Raw genomic sequence first — 18,272 nt, 5'->3', positions numbered from 1 at the left:
AACTCACTCACTGCACTGGAACTATGACACATTTCACTGATTCTATCCTGATTTCACTACCACTTAAAAACATTTCACTGTTCAAATACTTTGCACTGCCACTATAAACTATAAAGCTTCACTGACAGGAACACGTTTCACTTACACAGCACACTTCACTGATACTACATACTTCTTCACTGATACAACACACTTCACTGACACAACATAATTCTTCACTGATACAACACTTCAATAACAAGATATCAATTCCACCCTTTAAATACTGTGTATAATTATCGGCTATTAGTAAAGTCCTTAAGCCTATTTTTAAATACATTTTTGGTTGTTGGTAAAGCCTTTAGTAAGTCTGCAGGTAAAGCATTCCAGTCCCTGATAGTACGACTGAGAAAAGAAAACTTTCCAGTGTCCGTCCTCTGTCTTCTTTCCCTCAATTTATATGAGTGGTCGTTCCTTGAAGAGTAATTTGGCGGCTGCAAGGCGGCTGCCTAAGATGTGAAACTCTAGCAGGAAAAATTTGGAACATTACGTTCACTATTACACTTTTACTACGTCACACTACTTTTGACCAGTAAAACGGTACGAAAGGACGTCTTTCAACCAATCATGGCTGCTTATCGCACAATTTTATCGCGTCGCTAGCATTTGTTTAATTTTATCGCGTCCCTAGCATTTGTTTATTTTTATCACTACCCTAGCATTTGTTTCTTTGTTTGCCAACATTTCAAACTGCACTGGTCTGGACGTCAAAAAACAGAAAATTACAAACCACTCCAGTTGATGCACAGCAGTTTCAAATATGACTCGCATTGGCATTCAAGAACAAGAATTAATAAAGATCACTGGTCATAGCTATGCATCTTCTCTGAAACCTTATTTACAAATATATGAAGAGCACCATTCGGAAATCCTGAATGAGTTGAGGAATACACCATGTATATCAACGAGTTCCACTTATTTTACGCACACGTCCAATATAACATCAACTGAACCACTAACCACTAAAACATTCAAATTTTTATTGAAAATCATCTGTCAAGTGACGTTGATTACTGGGATCCGGATGATTGAAGTGCAATGCAACTGTTTCAATAAAAATAAAACTGAATCAACAAAACCTTCTTGACTAGTAGTCGTCCACAGAGTTCAATGAAGATTCCATAGTTGGCACAACTAATAACAAGGAAACAGCTAATCATAACACACCACTGCCATCTAGCGTAGTGTAATGTTGAGATGGTACAATAATACATTTGAAGACAGTTTCGTATTTTCGTAAGTCAATTAATATTTAATTGTATTGGAGTACTTCGTTACTTCTAATCTTTATATAGGGAAATCAAGTGACAATTAACGAGGTCCTTTTATTTAAGTTGTTTTAAACAATTTTAAAATATTACATAGACGTCCAATTCCTAACAAAAATTAATGTTTTCAGAAAAGCCCAGCCACTAGACTTTACAGAGGGGCGAGCAGAAGCAGGTAGGGGAAACAGGAATGCGACGTAGGCAAACGGACGACAGTACCTGTGCGAAAATATGATTCAATATTGAAAGCTCTTTCATCACTGGAAAACGCGAACATATTTCTGGAACCTACTATACTCACTAACTCAGTACTGTTTACTGTGACCGTAAGGCAACTTTGACTGCAAATGTTGTCTTAGTTCTGTGTGGAGGACGGGTGAGGTTTTCTAGTAGAAGAGATGGGAGTGAAGTACATTAAAGAACTCATATGCAGTAAAAATTGAAGTAAAAATAAAATTATGTCCCTGTAGTAATTTGTTAGACATTAGATAGGAATGTCATAGGCCTATGTTAGACAAAACATGACACTTCTTTTCTCCATGGCTAATATATCAATTTTATTATATTCCAGTATGTTTGGGAATTAAGTGCAAATATTTTTCAGGTGATAGATAAAATGATTCATTCATTAATTCATTCATTATTTCCTGTCCAAAGCGAAAGTCTTTCACTGCAAACCCAGCATTCTGCAGTCTTTCCTATTTTCTGCCTTCCTCTTAGTCTCCGCATATGATCTATATATCTTAATGTCGTTTATCATGTGATAATAATAGTACATTATGCAACGAGCCTATAATGGTAGTAATTAAGACGCGAGTATGTTTGTTTATGAAACGAGCGCAAGCGAGTTTCATGATTTTCATACGAGCTTCTTAATTACCATTATAGGCAAGTTTCACACGACTTTTTATTCTCGACCATATTTCTAACTTGAAATTAGCCCTATTCAGAAGTATTCATTTTATTTGTATCTGACAGAAGATTGGAAGTGACCTTGTTCATAGCTCTTAAATTGTGAGATGTGCGCAGACGCGAAAGTATTGATTTTTTCCGAGGGATAATAATGTCATTGATCTTGATGTAATGTAACATGAACAAATTTTGATATAACCTGGAAATTGATTTAGAATTGAAAAACGAGATGAGAAGTTGAATTTATTTGAATATTATTTACTATTAACGCTAATTATTATAGTAACACAACATAACCTTCTGCGACAGTATTGGATTTCCAGCCTCCGTGGCTTTTCGCTAATTGTCTTTCGATTGCATATCCGAGAATAATCGAAAACCTGATCTTTAATGAATAGTTGTACTTTAATGACATGCATTAAAAGACTGCTACCAGGTGTATAATTACTACATTTCGGCATTGTCGAGCATAAATAATTTAAAAAAATGGTTCTTCATTTGCTATGTAGGCCTACACTTTTTAACACTTATATATCACTGATTAAATTTCTAACTTCTTTACCTTGTTAATATTTACGATTTACATTGCTTGAGTAGATTCGTAGTCTTGTTCTTCAATGTACAAAGCCTAAGTTGCACAAGTTCTTTGGAAAAAAAATATTTTAATTTTTGCCCCAAAACTTACGTTTTTAAGAAATATAAGGTTTAAGAAATGTGTGAACCAGCCTATTTAGGCTTTTGGGGCACTTTTGTGTTCTTGTACCTCTTTTGCAAACCACATCAAATCCGTCACCGTAAATGCAGAAATTCATAATATTTCTTTCATATTCCAATTGTATTCAGGATTGTCCCTTGTTGATATATCCTGTTGTAATGATAATTCGAAATGATTTCGTTCCCAATCAACAAAACAAATACGAATCGCTATAGCGACCTTCTGTGATGTATTATTTGTTGGAGCATGGAATGAGTTGTGAATCCATGAACAGATTGGTTTCACAGCATAGACGTATGGCCCGTAAGTTAGTCTGCATTCGTGACAATTTTGGACAACGATATTAATTTCCCGTTGTTATTCTTCAAATTGAGGGAAAGAAGACAGAGGACGGACACTGGAAAGATTTCTTTTCTCAATCGTACTATCAGGGACTGGAATGCTTTACCTGCAGACTTACTAAAGGCTTTACCAACAACCAAAAATGCATTTAAAAATAGGATTAAGGACTTTACTAATAGACGGTAGCATATTATACACACTATTTAAAGGGTGTAATTGATGTTTTGTTATTGAAGTGCTGTGTCAGTGAAGAATTATGTTGTGTCAGTGAAACGTGTTCCTGTCAGTGAAGCTTTATAGTTTATAGTGGAAGTGCAAAGTATTTGAACAGTGAAATGTTTTTGAAGTGTTAGTGAAATCAGGAGAGAATCAGTGAAATGTGTCATAGTTCCAGTGCAGTGAGTGAGTTGACAGCGAAATGAGTGTAATGTTGAAAGGTACTTGTGCAGATATGAACATATCATACTCGTGGGTTTTAGTTCGAACTTAGGTTTAAGATACAAATTAGATTAATTTTAAATGTTACTTTAAGTGATCGTGCTTCATTTAATTTAGGATGTTCCCTGTTATTATTATTATTATTATTATTATTATTATTATTATTATTATTATTATTATTATTATTATTATTATTATTATTAGTATTATTATTGTTATTATTATTATTATTATTATTATTATTATTATTATTATTATTATTATTATTATAAATTATTTTAGTATTAATTATTAGTATTATTATTAATTGTGTTTATTATTGTCATTATTGAGTGTAATTAGTTACCACTGCCACCGGGTATATACCCATTGCAGTGTGAATAAATACATACATACATCTCTTTACTTAAGAGATCAGCTCTGTCTGCTATTTTAGAGTGACAAATCTTGCTTCATTTTCTTGGACATTTTCTGATCTCTCTTATATTTTGGAGACGTATACTTTTCGAAAATATTTCAGCAATCATAATGTCCTATGTCACACAAAACCTCAAATAAATTTTTTTTAAGTAACGCTTAATTACAATTAAAAATTGAATGAGGAGCTTTTGGACAAAAGTTCAGACATGTAATACTTCGTAATTACAAAATAATATTTTTATCAACAGTAATCTCACTAGAGGTTTTGATTTATCTAGAGAAAATCAAAACTCGATCATCCGGATCCCAGTAATCAACGTCACTTGACAGATGATTTTCAATAAATCTTAGTATTAAACAATCTCTGATAAGTGAGTATCCATATTATTATATAGCAGAAGCTATAACATAACCTAAATAATATAAATAAGTTTTAGAAAAGTTTTAATTAGGGATGATGAAATAAACAAGAAACGTTTTAATTAACGATGGTGAAATAAAACATAAACATGAATAATTTTAAAATGAACAATTACTGAAAGTACAATTTTCAAATTTGAATGTTTTAGAGGTTGGTGGTTCAGTTGATGTTATATTGGACGTGTGAGTAAAAGAAGTGAACTCGTTGATGTACATGGTGTATCCCTCAACTTATTCAGGATTTCCGAATGGCGCTCCTCATATATGACCAGTGATCTTTATTAATTCTTATTCTTGAATGCCAATGCGAGTCATATTTGAAACTGCTGTGCATCGACTGGAGTGGTTTGTAATTTTCTGTTTTTTGACGTCCAGACCAGTGCAGTTTGAAATGTTGGCAAACAAAGAAACAAATGCTAGGGTAGTGATAAAAATAAACAAATGCTAGGGACGCGATAAAATTAAACAAATGCTAGGGACGCGATAAAATTGTGCAGCCATGATTGGTTGAAAGACGTCCTTTCTTACCGTTTTATTGGTCAAAAGTAGTGTGATGTAGTAAAAGTGTAATAGTAAAAAAATATATATATTTGCGACAGTTGTTATGCGAGTTGTGACGTCCTCGAAAACATTTTTATATGACGCCATGTAAGCATAGTTTTTTTATACGGTTTAACGTTAGTCTAGTATATACAGTCACGAAGCTCAATACGTAGGGAATATGCACCCATAGATAGTTGCTAACCACCAGGATCGCTACTATCGCCTCATCACAGACAATGCGAAATTGTACCGGCACAGTCAATTGTTCCTAGTACCCTCAACAACTCAAGCTTCGTGACTGTATACACTAGACTGTGGTATAACCTGAAAGAGCATATTTTTATAGGTAGCCTATATCATTTCATTTGTTTTTTTACATAAGCACAATGGTTACTGTTACCATGGTAACAATTTTATTTTTGATATGTTTTTAGTCCTCGTGTTATGAAAACAGTTATATTGAAGAAATCGAAATAAAATAAGATGTTCTTAACAGAAAATGATCTTCCATGCTCTAACATGTTTATATTCTCTGAAATTCGCTTCTATTCTACTTATAGTTGATTGAGAAATAGGTTGCCGATTTAAATTAGTTTAGTTAAAACGCGTGCATAACTCTTGTTTTGTACGTCTTTTTTCAACAAAATCTCCTATCATATTACTTACTTACTTACAAATGGCTTTTAAGGAACCTGAAGGTTCATTGCCGCCCTCACATAAGCCCGCCATTGGTCCCTATCCTGAGCAAGATTAATCCAGTCTCTATCATCATATCCCACCTCCCTCAAATCCATTTTAATATTATCTTCGCATCTACGTCTCGGCCTCCATAAAAGTCTTTTTCCGTCCGGCCTCCCAACTAACATTCTATATGCATTTCTGGATTCGCCCATACGTGCTACATGCCTGCCCATCTCAAACGTCTGGATTTAATGTTCCTAATTATGTCAGGTGAAGAATACCTGTGTTGTGTAACTTTCTCCATTCTCCTGTAACTTCATCCCTCTTAGCCCTAAATATTTTCATAACAATTTTATTTTCAAACACCTTTAATCTCTGTTCCTCTCTCAGAGTGAGAGTCCAAGTTTCACAACCATAAAGAACAACCGGTAATATAACTGTTTTATAAATTCTAACTTTCAGATTTTTTGACAGCAGACTGGATGATAAAAGCTTCTCAACTGAATAATAACGGGCATTTTCCATATTTATTCTGCGTTTAATTTCCTCCCGAGTAACATTTATATTTGTTACTGTTGCTTCCAGGTATTTGAATTTTTCCACCTCTTCAAAAGATAAATTTCTAATTTTTATATTTCCATTTCGTACAATATTCTGGTCACGAGACATAATCATATACTTAGTCTTTTCAGGATTTACTTCTAACCCTATCGCTTTACTTGCTTCAAGTAGAATTTCCGCGTTTTCCCTAATCTTTGAGAACCCCTGTGCAACAGGAAAAATGAATGAAGTTTCAGACTAGATTATTAGGTTGTAGTAAGGTAGACTATGTAACAAACATAGATAATCGAGAAAAATTGAATTTAAAAATTAAAGATAGATGTTTCAAATAGCGTGAATGGACACTTTTTTTAAGGGCTCTTCAGTCCTTGTGAAGCTATGGTCTACGTAAGAAACATTTCTAGAAATTGTCGTAACATAACATTACACATACTATATCCAGAAATAGTGGGACTCATGTGACGTGAGGTCAGCATGGCGCCGAGCCATAGCGTAAGACATATTAGCAACGGAGAAATGCCCATACTACTCTAGACGAGGTTCGATTTCACGATCGTAACCTTCCTGCAGCGTAAAATCTGCATTTCACTGCCGCTGCTATCGGGGAATCGACACATTAACACTGCTAAAATATTCAAGAGTCCCACAGTTGGCAGGAGAGGCGTTGGACGTTCAACAAAACGATGAATTGATCAGCCGTAGACTGCAGTAGTGTGGAGACGAGGGTGTGTCCACTTCTATAACAACGTTGAGCAGGGAGTGTGCTGTTGTAAGAATGTTACAGCCACAGCCAGCCACTGACGTTCTTAACAGTTCCAGAGCATGTTACACTGGGACCACAGTCTAGTGTATACAGTCACGAAACTCAATACATAGTAAATATGCATACATAAATAGTTGCTAACCACTAGGATCGCTAATATCGCTTCATTACAGACAATGCGAAATAGTATCGGCACAGTCAATTGTTCCTGGCACCCTCACAACTCAAGCTTCGTAACTGTATATACTAGACCAGTCATGTCAAATTGATGCCCACAGGAGCAAGCGCGCGCTTTAGAGCCCAGGAGAGCCTGAGCGCTTTACAACGGAAAGGAAAGAGACAGACGAAAGAGGTAGTATATGCCGCTTGGTCGAGCTGTATTCAGGGATGGCCAGCACTGATTCAATAGATAAAGGGAAGAGAACTTATTAAAACTCTATCCATGTTAATTTTTAGATTTGCCTGAGAAGTATAAGTGCATTATAAGAATGTAAGTTTTAATTTTAATGCTCATTTTTCACAAGTTTGATTTTTTTATTCAAATGAATTATTTTCTCAACTTTTTCGTATAGAAAAGTGAAATTTGCAGATATAGGCCTATTTATTTAGTAGCCTTACAGAATGTTTTCGTAAATCTAATATACCGTAAATACGTATTACTGAAGATAGTGTATTGAAAATTTTGAAAATATTCGCATGGAAATTGTTTGTAAGGAAATGAATTAACAAAGCAACTACTGTTACATCATAAGCAAAAGATACGTGCCCATGTGTTGTAAAAATGTCAGCTCTATAGCTTCAGCAGATTTCGAGAAAATAATTTAATATTCTGATGAAAGGAAGTTGTTCACAAATATCACCCTAAAATCATAATGCGATAAGTGTTTTGTTATGTAATATTAGTTACACTTAAAACAGATACAGTACCTAGGTAACTTTGCTTTGTACTGTAATATTGTTTTGATTAGTTTATTGATTACTTTTGTAAGGCTAAAGATACAATCAATATAAATTCCAACTTATCATGTCATACTCAATCTCTTTCTTTGGAATATCACTTTCTTTATGAATGATGTGTTTCATCCACTTAATACAGTATAATATTATACTACTATGGAATTTAAGTGAATATTCCTTCTTAACTCTCTATTATGTTATTAAGATTTAAAACACAAGTGCAATATTAAGAAATCAGTGTTAGTACTTTTGTTTTACAGACAATATAGGTAATATTAAACAGAAAGAAGCCATATAAAAATAACGACATAAAATTTCACGTTCCGTTTGAAGTTTGTGCACCACTGTTTTCTTAATCCAATGGGCTGCTTATTCATATACACAATCCTTCCTCTTTCCAAACTTAGCGTTTGATGCCCGCGCACGACGTCAAGGTCAGAAAAATGCGCTTGCTTTGACATCACTGTACTAGACTGTGCTAGAACTGTAGACAGGTGGCTTTGACCATATTTTCCTAATCCTTTGGAAACATGTTTTTGTTTACTCTCTTCTTCTTTTGTTTTGTTGTAGAGTAATATTCCAAGATAAGCCTCTTACATGTGAGAAGGTCAGAAGCAAAGGGGTACAAGTGACATTTCTAAGCACATGAGTTAAGTCCATCCAGGGCAAAAGAAAACATTTAAAATTTTAGTGGCAAAGGGATATATCTTTTAACCACACCACACACTAAAATTGAAATAAAAAATTTCACGGAATTTACGAAATCTTAAGTAATTTCAACCGCATTTTCTCACAAATAACTTAAATGCACTCATACCCCTTTACTTCTGACCCTCTCATATTAATACTATACTGTAATTATTCAATTCATTATAACTCATTATCTCCTGGCTTAGTTACCTCATGAGTGAGTCTTATTGGTGTCACTTATGAGTTTTTAACCTGTTTTCGTACATTTCACTAAACAAAAACTGAATTTATGAAAAATGACTTGTAGCCCTTACTCACGACAGAAGTGAAACCTATTAAGAGAGGTCGGATGAAAAATAACATTATGTTACTGAATTGCCTATAACTTTCATATTTTTGAACCTAGGACCTTGAAATTTGAAATATTAGTTTAAAACACAGTTTTCTTTACCTTCAATTTTTTTCAGAATTTTATGAATAGTAGTTCCTATTTTTTAAACTTTTCATTTAAAAAATTAAAAAATGTACCTTTTTCTAAAAATTTGCTAAACCAATAAACCTAAAACTTTGCACATGTGTTACCAATATCTAAAGTAGGCCTAACATTGTCCTGCAACCAGATATTTTATTTACGCTTTATATTGTTTTAAAAAAATTATTAGGTTTGGAAAACTTTTTTTTTTTGTCTAAGTTTTGTGATGTATAAAACTCACAAATATTAACAAAATATCCTAATTTTGTTGCAGGGAATTATAGATAATACAGTTTTAAGCTTGTATGCAGAATTTCATATTTTTACTCGCAATAGTTGCAGAAAAAAAGGTACATAAGCATTGAAAAATGTAAGTTATGGAAAACGACGTTTAAAGTTGCAATACTGTACTATTTATCTGCTATCTCACCTCATACAGTGCACTCTATGTTCTTCATATCCATAAGTAGTAAGCCACAGCCTTCCTAGCACTGGTCAGATAGTTTGCCTGTCTAAATTCCAAGAAAATTTCTATAACAAAGAAACTCCAAAATGCTACTGAAAGGGGGAGTGCAGGCACTCCATGTGCAGGTCTAGTGCGAAGAGAACCTGCTTTCGAGGCGATCTGTGGGAACGGTTGCGTCACGAGCGCTGTCTTGTACGGCTGATGGATTTAAAATTGTATTTTTTTAATGAAATAATTTATATTTCTGCATTCCGTGAGAAGATGATTTAATTTTTATATTAAATCTGACCCACTTCATCGCTTTTATAGTAACATTGAAGTTTTTATTAGAGTAAAGTTATAAAAACTAATTACAGCGAAATATTTCCACCGATTCCGTTGTTATATACACAAAGACTTTCTATCAGGCACAGTTTTTGAGAGACAAAACACTTAATTTCGACACCTTCACTAACTAGTTTGATGGCTAACTGAGGAATAGAAATTACGATAATTGGAAGGCGAATAAAGTGCATAAGATTTGCTGATGATATGGCGTTGTTAGCAGAAGAGGAGATGATACTAAGGGATATGCTACTGGAGCTAAATGACAGCTGTGAGCAGTATGGAATGAAGATAAATGCAAACAGGACGAAGACCATGGTTATCGAAAGAAAACTAAAGAAGGTAAACGTGTGAATACTAAATGAGGCAGTAGAGCAAGTGGACAGCTTCAAATACTTGGGGTGTACTATAAGCAGTAACATGAGCTGCTGCCAGGAAGTCAAAAGGAGGATAGCAATGGCAAAGAAAGCGTTTAATAGAAAAAGGAGTATCTTCTGCGGACCTCTGGAAAAAGAACTAAGGAGGAGATTAGTGAAGTGCTTTGTGTGGAGTGTATTCAATTGAATTTATTGAATTCAATTTATTAAGCCATTAAACATACAGTGATAGGCTTCGTCAAAAAAAAATATGCATTTGAAAATACACATATAATTGAAAACAGTAAAGTTTAATTAGAATGAAAAAACAAAACATTTTGAAACTCTAAAATTAATGAAAACACTTCACTCTTATGTAATAATTGTAACTAAATATAAATAACTATTTATTAAAAAACAATTTCGTATGAATTTATATTAAGAAACTCATCTACAGAGTAGAAAAAATTAATTAAAAGCCAATTATAGAATCTAGCTTTGAAAGTATTGGTTGGTAACTTATAATATTGACTGGGAAGCCTATTATATAATTTCATCCCCATGACAGAAACATTTGTGCTAGTTTTATGTAATCTACAGTATGGGATATTAATTTGTTCACTATTTCTAATTTTATGATCATGTATATTGGCTATTAATGAGTAATTGTCTATATTTTGTCGAGTGTAAAGGGCTAGGTCGTGTATATATAAATTTATGACAGTTAATATATGTGATTGTTTGAAAAGAGGTTGAAAATGTTCAAGATAGTTTGACTGACATAGAATTCTAATCGCTTTCTTTTGCAAAATCAAGACACTCCCAATTTTGCTACCATTTCCCTAGAAAATTAAGGCATACCTAATTATCGACTGAAAGAACGAAAAGTAGGCACATCTGAAATAATTTTGAGAAACGCAAGTCACTGATTTCTTTAATAAATATATAACTCTTGATAACTTTGTGCATATATATTCGACATGTTTTTCCCATGTTAAACTGGAGTATATAAAAAGTCCTAGAAATTTGGTATAGTTTTGTATGTTGTCCTTTTTTATTATATGACTAGCTGAAAGCACCCGGAGTTGCGCGGGTTTCCCTTTCTGCTTCTATTTTTTAATTGAACTGGTTATTAAATTTTCGGAAATCTCGAAAAACCCAACTATAGACAACCATAACAAATTGTCTTTACTAAGCTTTCCTCGTCCATAAAGATGAATCTTTACTTAACTTCACTTACATGAATTAATGAACTCCTTAGCTAAATTTAAAGCAGTTTTAGATCAGGCACATTTCATCATGTGCTTCACATTTAATTTTTTTTTAATTTATATATTTATTTATTTTGTTTATTTATATATTCTGGTGTAGATAAGGCCATTAGGCCTTCTCTTCCACACCGCCAGAAATACAAATAAAATAATAGAAAAATCAAACTACAGTACAAAGTAAAACCCAACGAAAATATATACTGTACAGCTACAGTCACACAACCTTTAAAAGAGTTAACATTGTCTTGAAGTTCAGCAAAACAAAAACATACCCTTCGATCTCTATACGCCCCCTTAGTGTTGACTCAATGTTCTACGGATCTTACATTTTATCTCTGCCGGTCAGTTACCGCTAAATTTCAAGTGCCTTATCTTAGTCGTGGTTGTCAGCGTATTAAATAATTTTTCTGCCGTCTCCTTTCCTCCCCATCACAAATGTGACGTTGTACTGAGGCAGAGATAAAATAATTATAAGATCTGTACATTGATCTGAAGCTGTGCTGACATACATTTGAAGTAAATTTTATGTCTACGTGTGCTTTCACTTGAACTTCAGATAGCTGACTGTAATTAGGGAATTCCCTTGTTCCCAGTCTGAATCCGTTGGGGTGTCATCGTAAGCCGAAATTTATCTCTCTATCGGTCGTATCAAAGAATAAATATAATTATACATATATAATTCAGTTTATATTGTAAGATTTTTTACCCCTTGACAGCTGTACGTCCGCTTATATCATACCCGGGCTTTTTAAATATGACTCGAGATATTACATCTAACAAATTCAGAACATATTATATATATTACTTTTTATTTTATATACAGACTGCAGATAGAGTATAATTTTGCAAGAAGTCAACATAAATAATAATATTCTGAAAGACATATGTTATAGAAATGAAGTGACTGTTCTTTCCACAACGCTTAACATTCTACACTGGCAACATGATTACACAGATAGAATTTCGCAATAACACATTATTGGACACGGACAATAATATTTTGAAAGATACGTATTTTAGAATTAATATAGTGTTATTTTCAGTGGGCTTACGTATATTCACATACTACATTAGCAACATGACAAAAGTATCATTGATATGCATACAATTCGTTTTTCCCTCTTTTGTATAAATGTGTATATATGTTTAGGTGTGCTCACTCGAAAGAAAGTTACGCAATTTATTTACAATGTGAAAAACAAGAAGTTTTTAAGTGAATGCCTGCAACTTTGAGTGACTACCTTTGAGCTTTATTTGACTACGGTCATTACGAATGCTAGTTGCACTGAAATGGCAGTTGCTTAAAATCGAATGGCATGTTACTGGCTACCATAGGAATATGTGGGATAAAAACATCTTTTCTTTTGGTTTTGCCAGTTAATACTATCACTTCTGTTACGTTTGGCATGAGTTTTTTCACACCAGTTCCTGTTCCGTTGCATACTTTTTGTGGATCAATATTTCGCAATAGTACTATTGGTGATTCAATATTAAGTATTAAATTATATGTTGGCAATCCTTGCGATTTGAAAGAATTCAAGAATTCAGTTTGATAAAACACAGTCTGCTCACTATCTACAACTGTCTCGAGAAACACATAATACGGTTCTGGACTGCATAAAGATACTTATTGCATGAATTGTCTAGATTTTGGCCTTCATGATGTATCTACAATATTATTTTATATCGTTTTGCTTTTTCCACGGCCTCATGAAAGTCGATGTTGAATACAACAGACAATAATAAAGAACAACTGACTGTAGAAGATTGCATTTAATATTATACATTACTAGTGGCTTATGCAACAAATGCTGCAAATTAAGTTCATGTGACGTTCAAATAAACATATTTCAGATTTATTTTCAATGAAGAATACCAGATATTCGGAAAGTTATTTGCTTCCATAATAATGAAAAATACTCTCTTTCGAGCCAGTACTGAAGAGAACCACGCATATAAATGTCTACACCACACCGCCATTAAATATATGAAAAAGAACCAACCCCACTTGATTAATAACTATAAAAATATTTGATTTTTAATAATATTACTATCTTACGTAAGTTTTATAGCTTTCAGTAACATATACTACTAGTGGCTTGTGCAGCAAATGCTGCTGCAAACTAAGTATGTTAGACGTTCAAATAAAAATTTTTCAGATTTATTTTTAATGAAGAATACTTGTCTTTTTAATAGTTATTTGCTTCCATGATAATGAAACATACTCCCTCTGAATGGATTTTTTAGGCCAAATACTTTCTCTTGAACCTATCCAACTTCAGTTTTTGAGTTTGAATGCGAAAACGCAAGTATCAATGTCAGGACGATAGCAGTAGCTATTTCAGGTCATTGTGGATTGTAGGCAAAAGTTAAAAAAATGTCAGGTTTGCTAAACTTTCGAACAATAGCATTTTCGTATAGCTGCTGCATGTAGAACTTGAAATGTAGAGCGTAAAATCATTTTATCCTACTAAGAGATCTTGCTGAAATGATCTGGAGACTATTTTCTAGGTCTCTTATTTTATCAGTAAGTAATACCTTTTGATTTTTCCTTAGGAACTGTAATTTTTGCGCTCTCTCGAGCCAATACTGAAGACAATAGCACATATCAATATCTACACTGCACCGCCATTAAGCATATGAAAAAGACCCAACCACACTGGGTTAATAAGTATAATAATATTTGATTTTTAATAACAATATTATTATCTTACTTCTTAAGTTTTGTAGTTATATATAGCAACCACTCAGTAAATTATAGAAATGAAGATGTAAATTAAGATATTCTCTACATTTACTTACATAACCTCAAAACGTTTCACTTTCATGTCATCAATATAGCATCAATATTATGTACAATTAATGAAGAATAGATGCATCATGATATTAACTATAATAATATTTAATTATGATAATAATGTCATCAAACCACCTCAAGTTTCGTAGATTTGAATATCCAATACACAGTTGTACTCAGAAAATTATTATACACTGCAGAATCAGTTTTTAATAACAAATTGAATTGAGCTCTAAATATGTCGGCAATCCTGCAGGTCATGGCCTTCGTGTAATAGCCTATTGTTTATTGTAGTGTGTGTTTTGTTCTGAAATTCAATCAAGTCGGCCGTGATTCGATAAAATTAGTTCTCAAAACTGACAACAGATGGTTTTTGGAAAATAGGAAAATTATGTAGGAAAATTGACATTTCACTGAAAACTACTACTTTTCCGAAAAACTTTGGGTTCCAAGCTTCAAAATGAGGGGCCATTTATTAAAATCCATTCAGCCGTTTTTCCGTAATTTCCATTACCAGTTCAAATTATATATATAGATACAGCCGCCACTCAGTAAAATATAGAATTCAAAATCTAATTTAAGTTATTCTCTACATCTACTGATATAACCCCAAAACGTTTCACTTTCATATCATCAATATAGCATTAATATGTATAATTAATGAAAAATAGTCACATCATGGAATTAACTACAATAATATTTCATTTCTAATAGTAATAATGTCATCAAACCACCTCAAGTTTTGTAGTTTTTAATATCCAATACACAGCTGTACCCAGAAAATTACACACCACAGAATCGAACCTGTAAATTATTTTTAGTAAGTTAAGTTTTTAATAACCAATTTAATTTGAGCTCTAAATATGTCAGCATTCTTGCAGATCAAGGCCTTCGTGTAATATTGTTTACTATAGTATGTGTTTTGTTTTATTCTGAAATGCAACACGGCCGACTTGATGCTGGCTTCGCTTCTCCTTTACAAAAACCGGAGGGTATATCAAGTCGGCTGTGATTGCTATTAGCTAGTTCTCAAAACTGACGACAGATGGATTTTGGAAAATAGGAAAATTATGTTTAAAAATTGACATTTCACTGAAAACTACTATTTTTCCGAAAAACTTTGAGTTCCAAGCTTCAAAATTAGGAGTCATTTATTAAAATCCGTCGAGCCGTTTTCCCGTAATTTCCATTACCAGTTCAAATTATATATATAGATATTTGGCCGTATATATTTTTATGTTTTTATCTTTTTAATTAATTTAACGTCTATTTGTCCGATTTTAATGTAGCCTATGTTTTTCTCCTGGTTATGAAGGTTAAATGTGCAAACTTTGGCACATATCGGTCAAAGCGTGTAGATTTGTATAGAGAACATACATACATACATACATACATACATACATACATACATACATACATACATACATACATACATACATACATACATACATACATACATACATACATACATACATACATACATACATACATACATACATACATACATACATACATACATACATACATACATACATACATACATACATACATACATACATACATTCACTTTTATATATTAGATTTAGGGTAAAAGTTATGATAGTCTTTTCTTGATTAAGCAAAAAACCATTAGATTCAAACCATAGCATTGTATGGGGCAGAAACATGGAGATTAGGACGAAGCACGTTATAAACGAGTCACTTATCTACGTTTGATTTAGATCTTATTCTCCAAAATGTTTCTGAGTACTAAATATGTAGTTCATTAATGCTATATTTCTATGTCTTTATGATTGATATGATATGCTGTGTCTATTGCACAAAGTAGGCAGCATCATTTGTTTTATTTAAGATATTTTCTTTCTTTATTAATAAAATTCTTTAAAAAATCATAAATCGTAGATAAATATATTTATTGTTCTGAAACAGAGCAATATGGCGACTTGTTTTCTATCTGTGTATCCATGGCAACCATTGCCAGAACAACAGAACAGCGCTGCGCGGTAATCCGTTGCAGTGGCGCTGCTGTGCCGGCCAGTGAGTTTATACACACGGAGACTTGAATTCTATCGAATCTAGGCCAACGTCCGAATCATGGCGCCGCCCGCACTGTTAACCAAATCACGCTTGTTACTAAACTTTCATGGCGTTTCCAATAAATTCTGTAATTAGAAAATACCGTTACTTTGTCAGTAAAGCCCCATTGCCGATCCGTAATAGAATTATCCCGATGTGAAATATGCGGAACGCTACGTATGGCCGCATCATGTAGTCTGGTTTGTGGAAGGAAAGAAGGCTCCATAAATATTTTAATCTGCTTCTAGTCTAAAACAGACTCTAGACTTGAGTAATTACGACTCAAACCCGAGTAAATGTGAGATTTCTCGTCTCGTCATAACTTATAAACTTCGGAGTCCACATATTCTAATATATAAATAATTTGAATTGGTAATGGAAATTAAGGGAAAACGGCTGAACGGATTTTAATGAATGACCCGTCATTTTGAAGCTTGGCATCCAAGGATTTTCATAAAAATAGTAACTTTCAGTGAGGCGTAAGTTTTCCTACATAATTTTCCTATTTTCCAAAATCCATCTTTCGTCAGTTTTGAGAACTAATTGCATTTCAGTATAAAACAAAACACACACTACAATAAACAATAGACTATTACACGAAGGCTATGACCTGCAGGATTTCTGACATATTTAGAGCTCAAATTGAATTGGTTATTAAAAACTTCAAGACTTACTAAAAATAATTTACTGGTCTGATTCTGCGGTGTGTAATTTTATGAGTACAGCTGTATATTGGATATTGAAATCTACAAACCTTGAGGTGGTTTGATTATATTATTACCATTAGAAATTAATTATGACTATAGTTAATGCCAATATGTGATTATTTTTAATTAATTATACATATTAATGCTATATTGATGATATGAAAGTGAAACGTTCTGGAATTATATTAGTAGATGTAGAGAATATCTTAAATGAGATCTTCATTTCTATAATTTACTGAGTGACGGCTATGAAATATGTATAAAATAACACTTACGTAAGATAATAATATTTTTATACTTACTAACCAAGTGGGGTTGGGTCTTTTTCATATACTTAATGGCGGTGTGGTGTAGATATTTATATGCGTCATTCTCTTCAGTATTGGCTCGAGAGAGCGCAAAAATTACAGTTCCTAAGGAAAGACCAAAAGGTATTACTTACTGATAAAATAAGAGCCCTACAAGATTTTGTAGTCTCCCGATCATTTCAGCAAGATCTCTTAGCAGGATAAAATGATTTTACCCTGTACATTTCAAGCTCTACATGCAGCAGCTATACCAAGATGCTATGTCTATTGTTCGAAAGCATAGCAAACCTGACATTCTTTCAACTTTCACCTACAATCCACAATGACCTGAAATAGCTATTGCTTTACTCCCACATGAAAAACCCACTGATCGCCCTGACATTGTTACTTGCGTTTTCGTGTTGAAACTCAAAACCTGAAGGTGGATAGGTTTAAGAAAAAGTATTTGGCATAAAAAACCATTCAGAGGGAGTATGTTTCATTATTATGGAAGCAAATAACTTTCAAAATGTCTGGTATACTTCACTGGAAATAAATCTGAAAAATTATTTGAACGTCTAATGAACTTAGTTTGCAGCATTTGCTGCACAAGCCACTAGTAATAATTCATTATCAGGACTACATAATGAAGTACAAAAGCGACATCAACTATTGTGTCTATAAAGTGTAGTACTGCATACTGCAAAAATTATTGGATATCACGCGAACAACATTCAGTAACGTACAGTTGTGTACGAAAGAGTTTG

At 33.1% G+C, this 18,272-nt stretch overlaps 1 protein-coding gene across 1 annotated transcript in view; it reads left to right on the top strand.

The window, feature by feature from the left end:
• LOC138713966 (lachesin-like) overlaps nucleotides 1-18,272 on the top strand; it is a 794,574-nt gene that overhangs the window by 547,117 nt on the left and 229,185 nt on the right. The gene's annotated exons all lie outside the window — the stretch shown is intronic.

The sequence above is a fragment of the Periplaneta americana genome, chromosome 14 (assembly GCF_040183065.1).
Source record: "Periplaneta americana isolate PAMFEO1 chromosome 14, P.americana_PAMFEO1_priV1, whole genome shotgun sequence".
Taxonomy (NCBI): domain Eukaryota; kingdom Metazoa; phylum Arthropoda; class Insecta; order Blattodea; family Blattidae; genus Periplaneta; species Periplaneta americana.
This window is presented reverse-complemented; position numbering and strand designations above follow the sequence as displayed.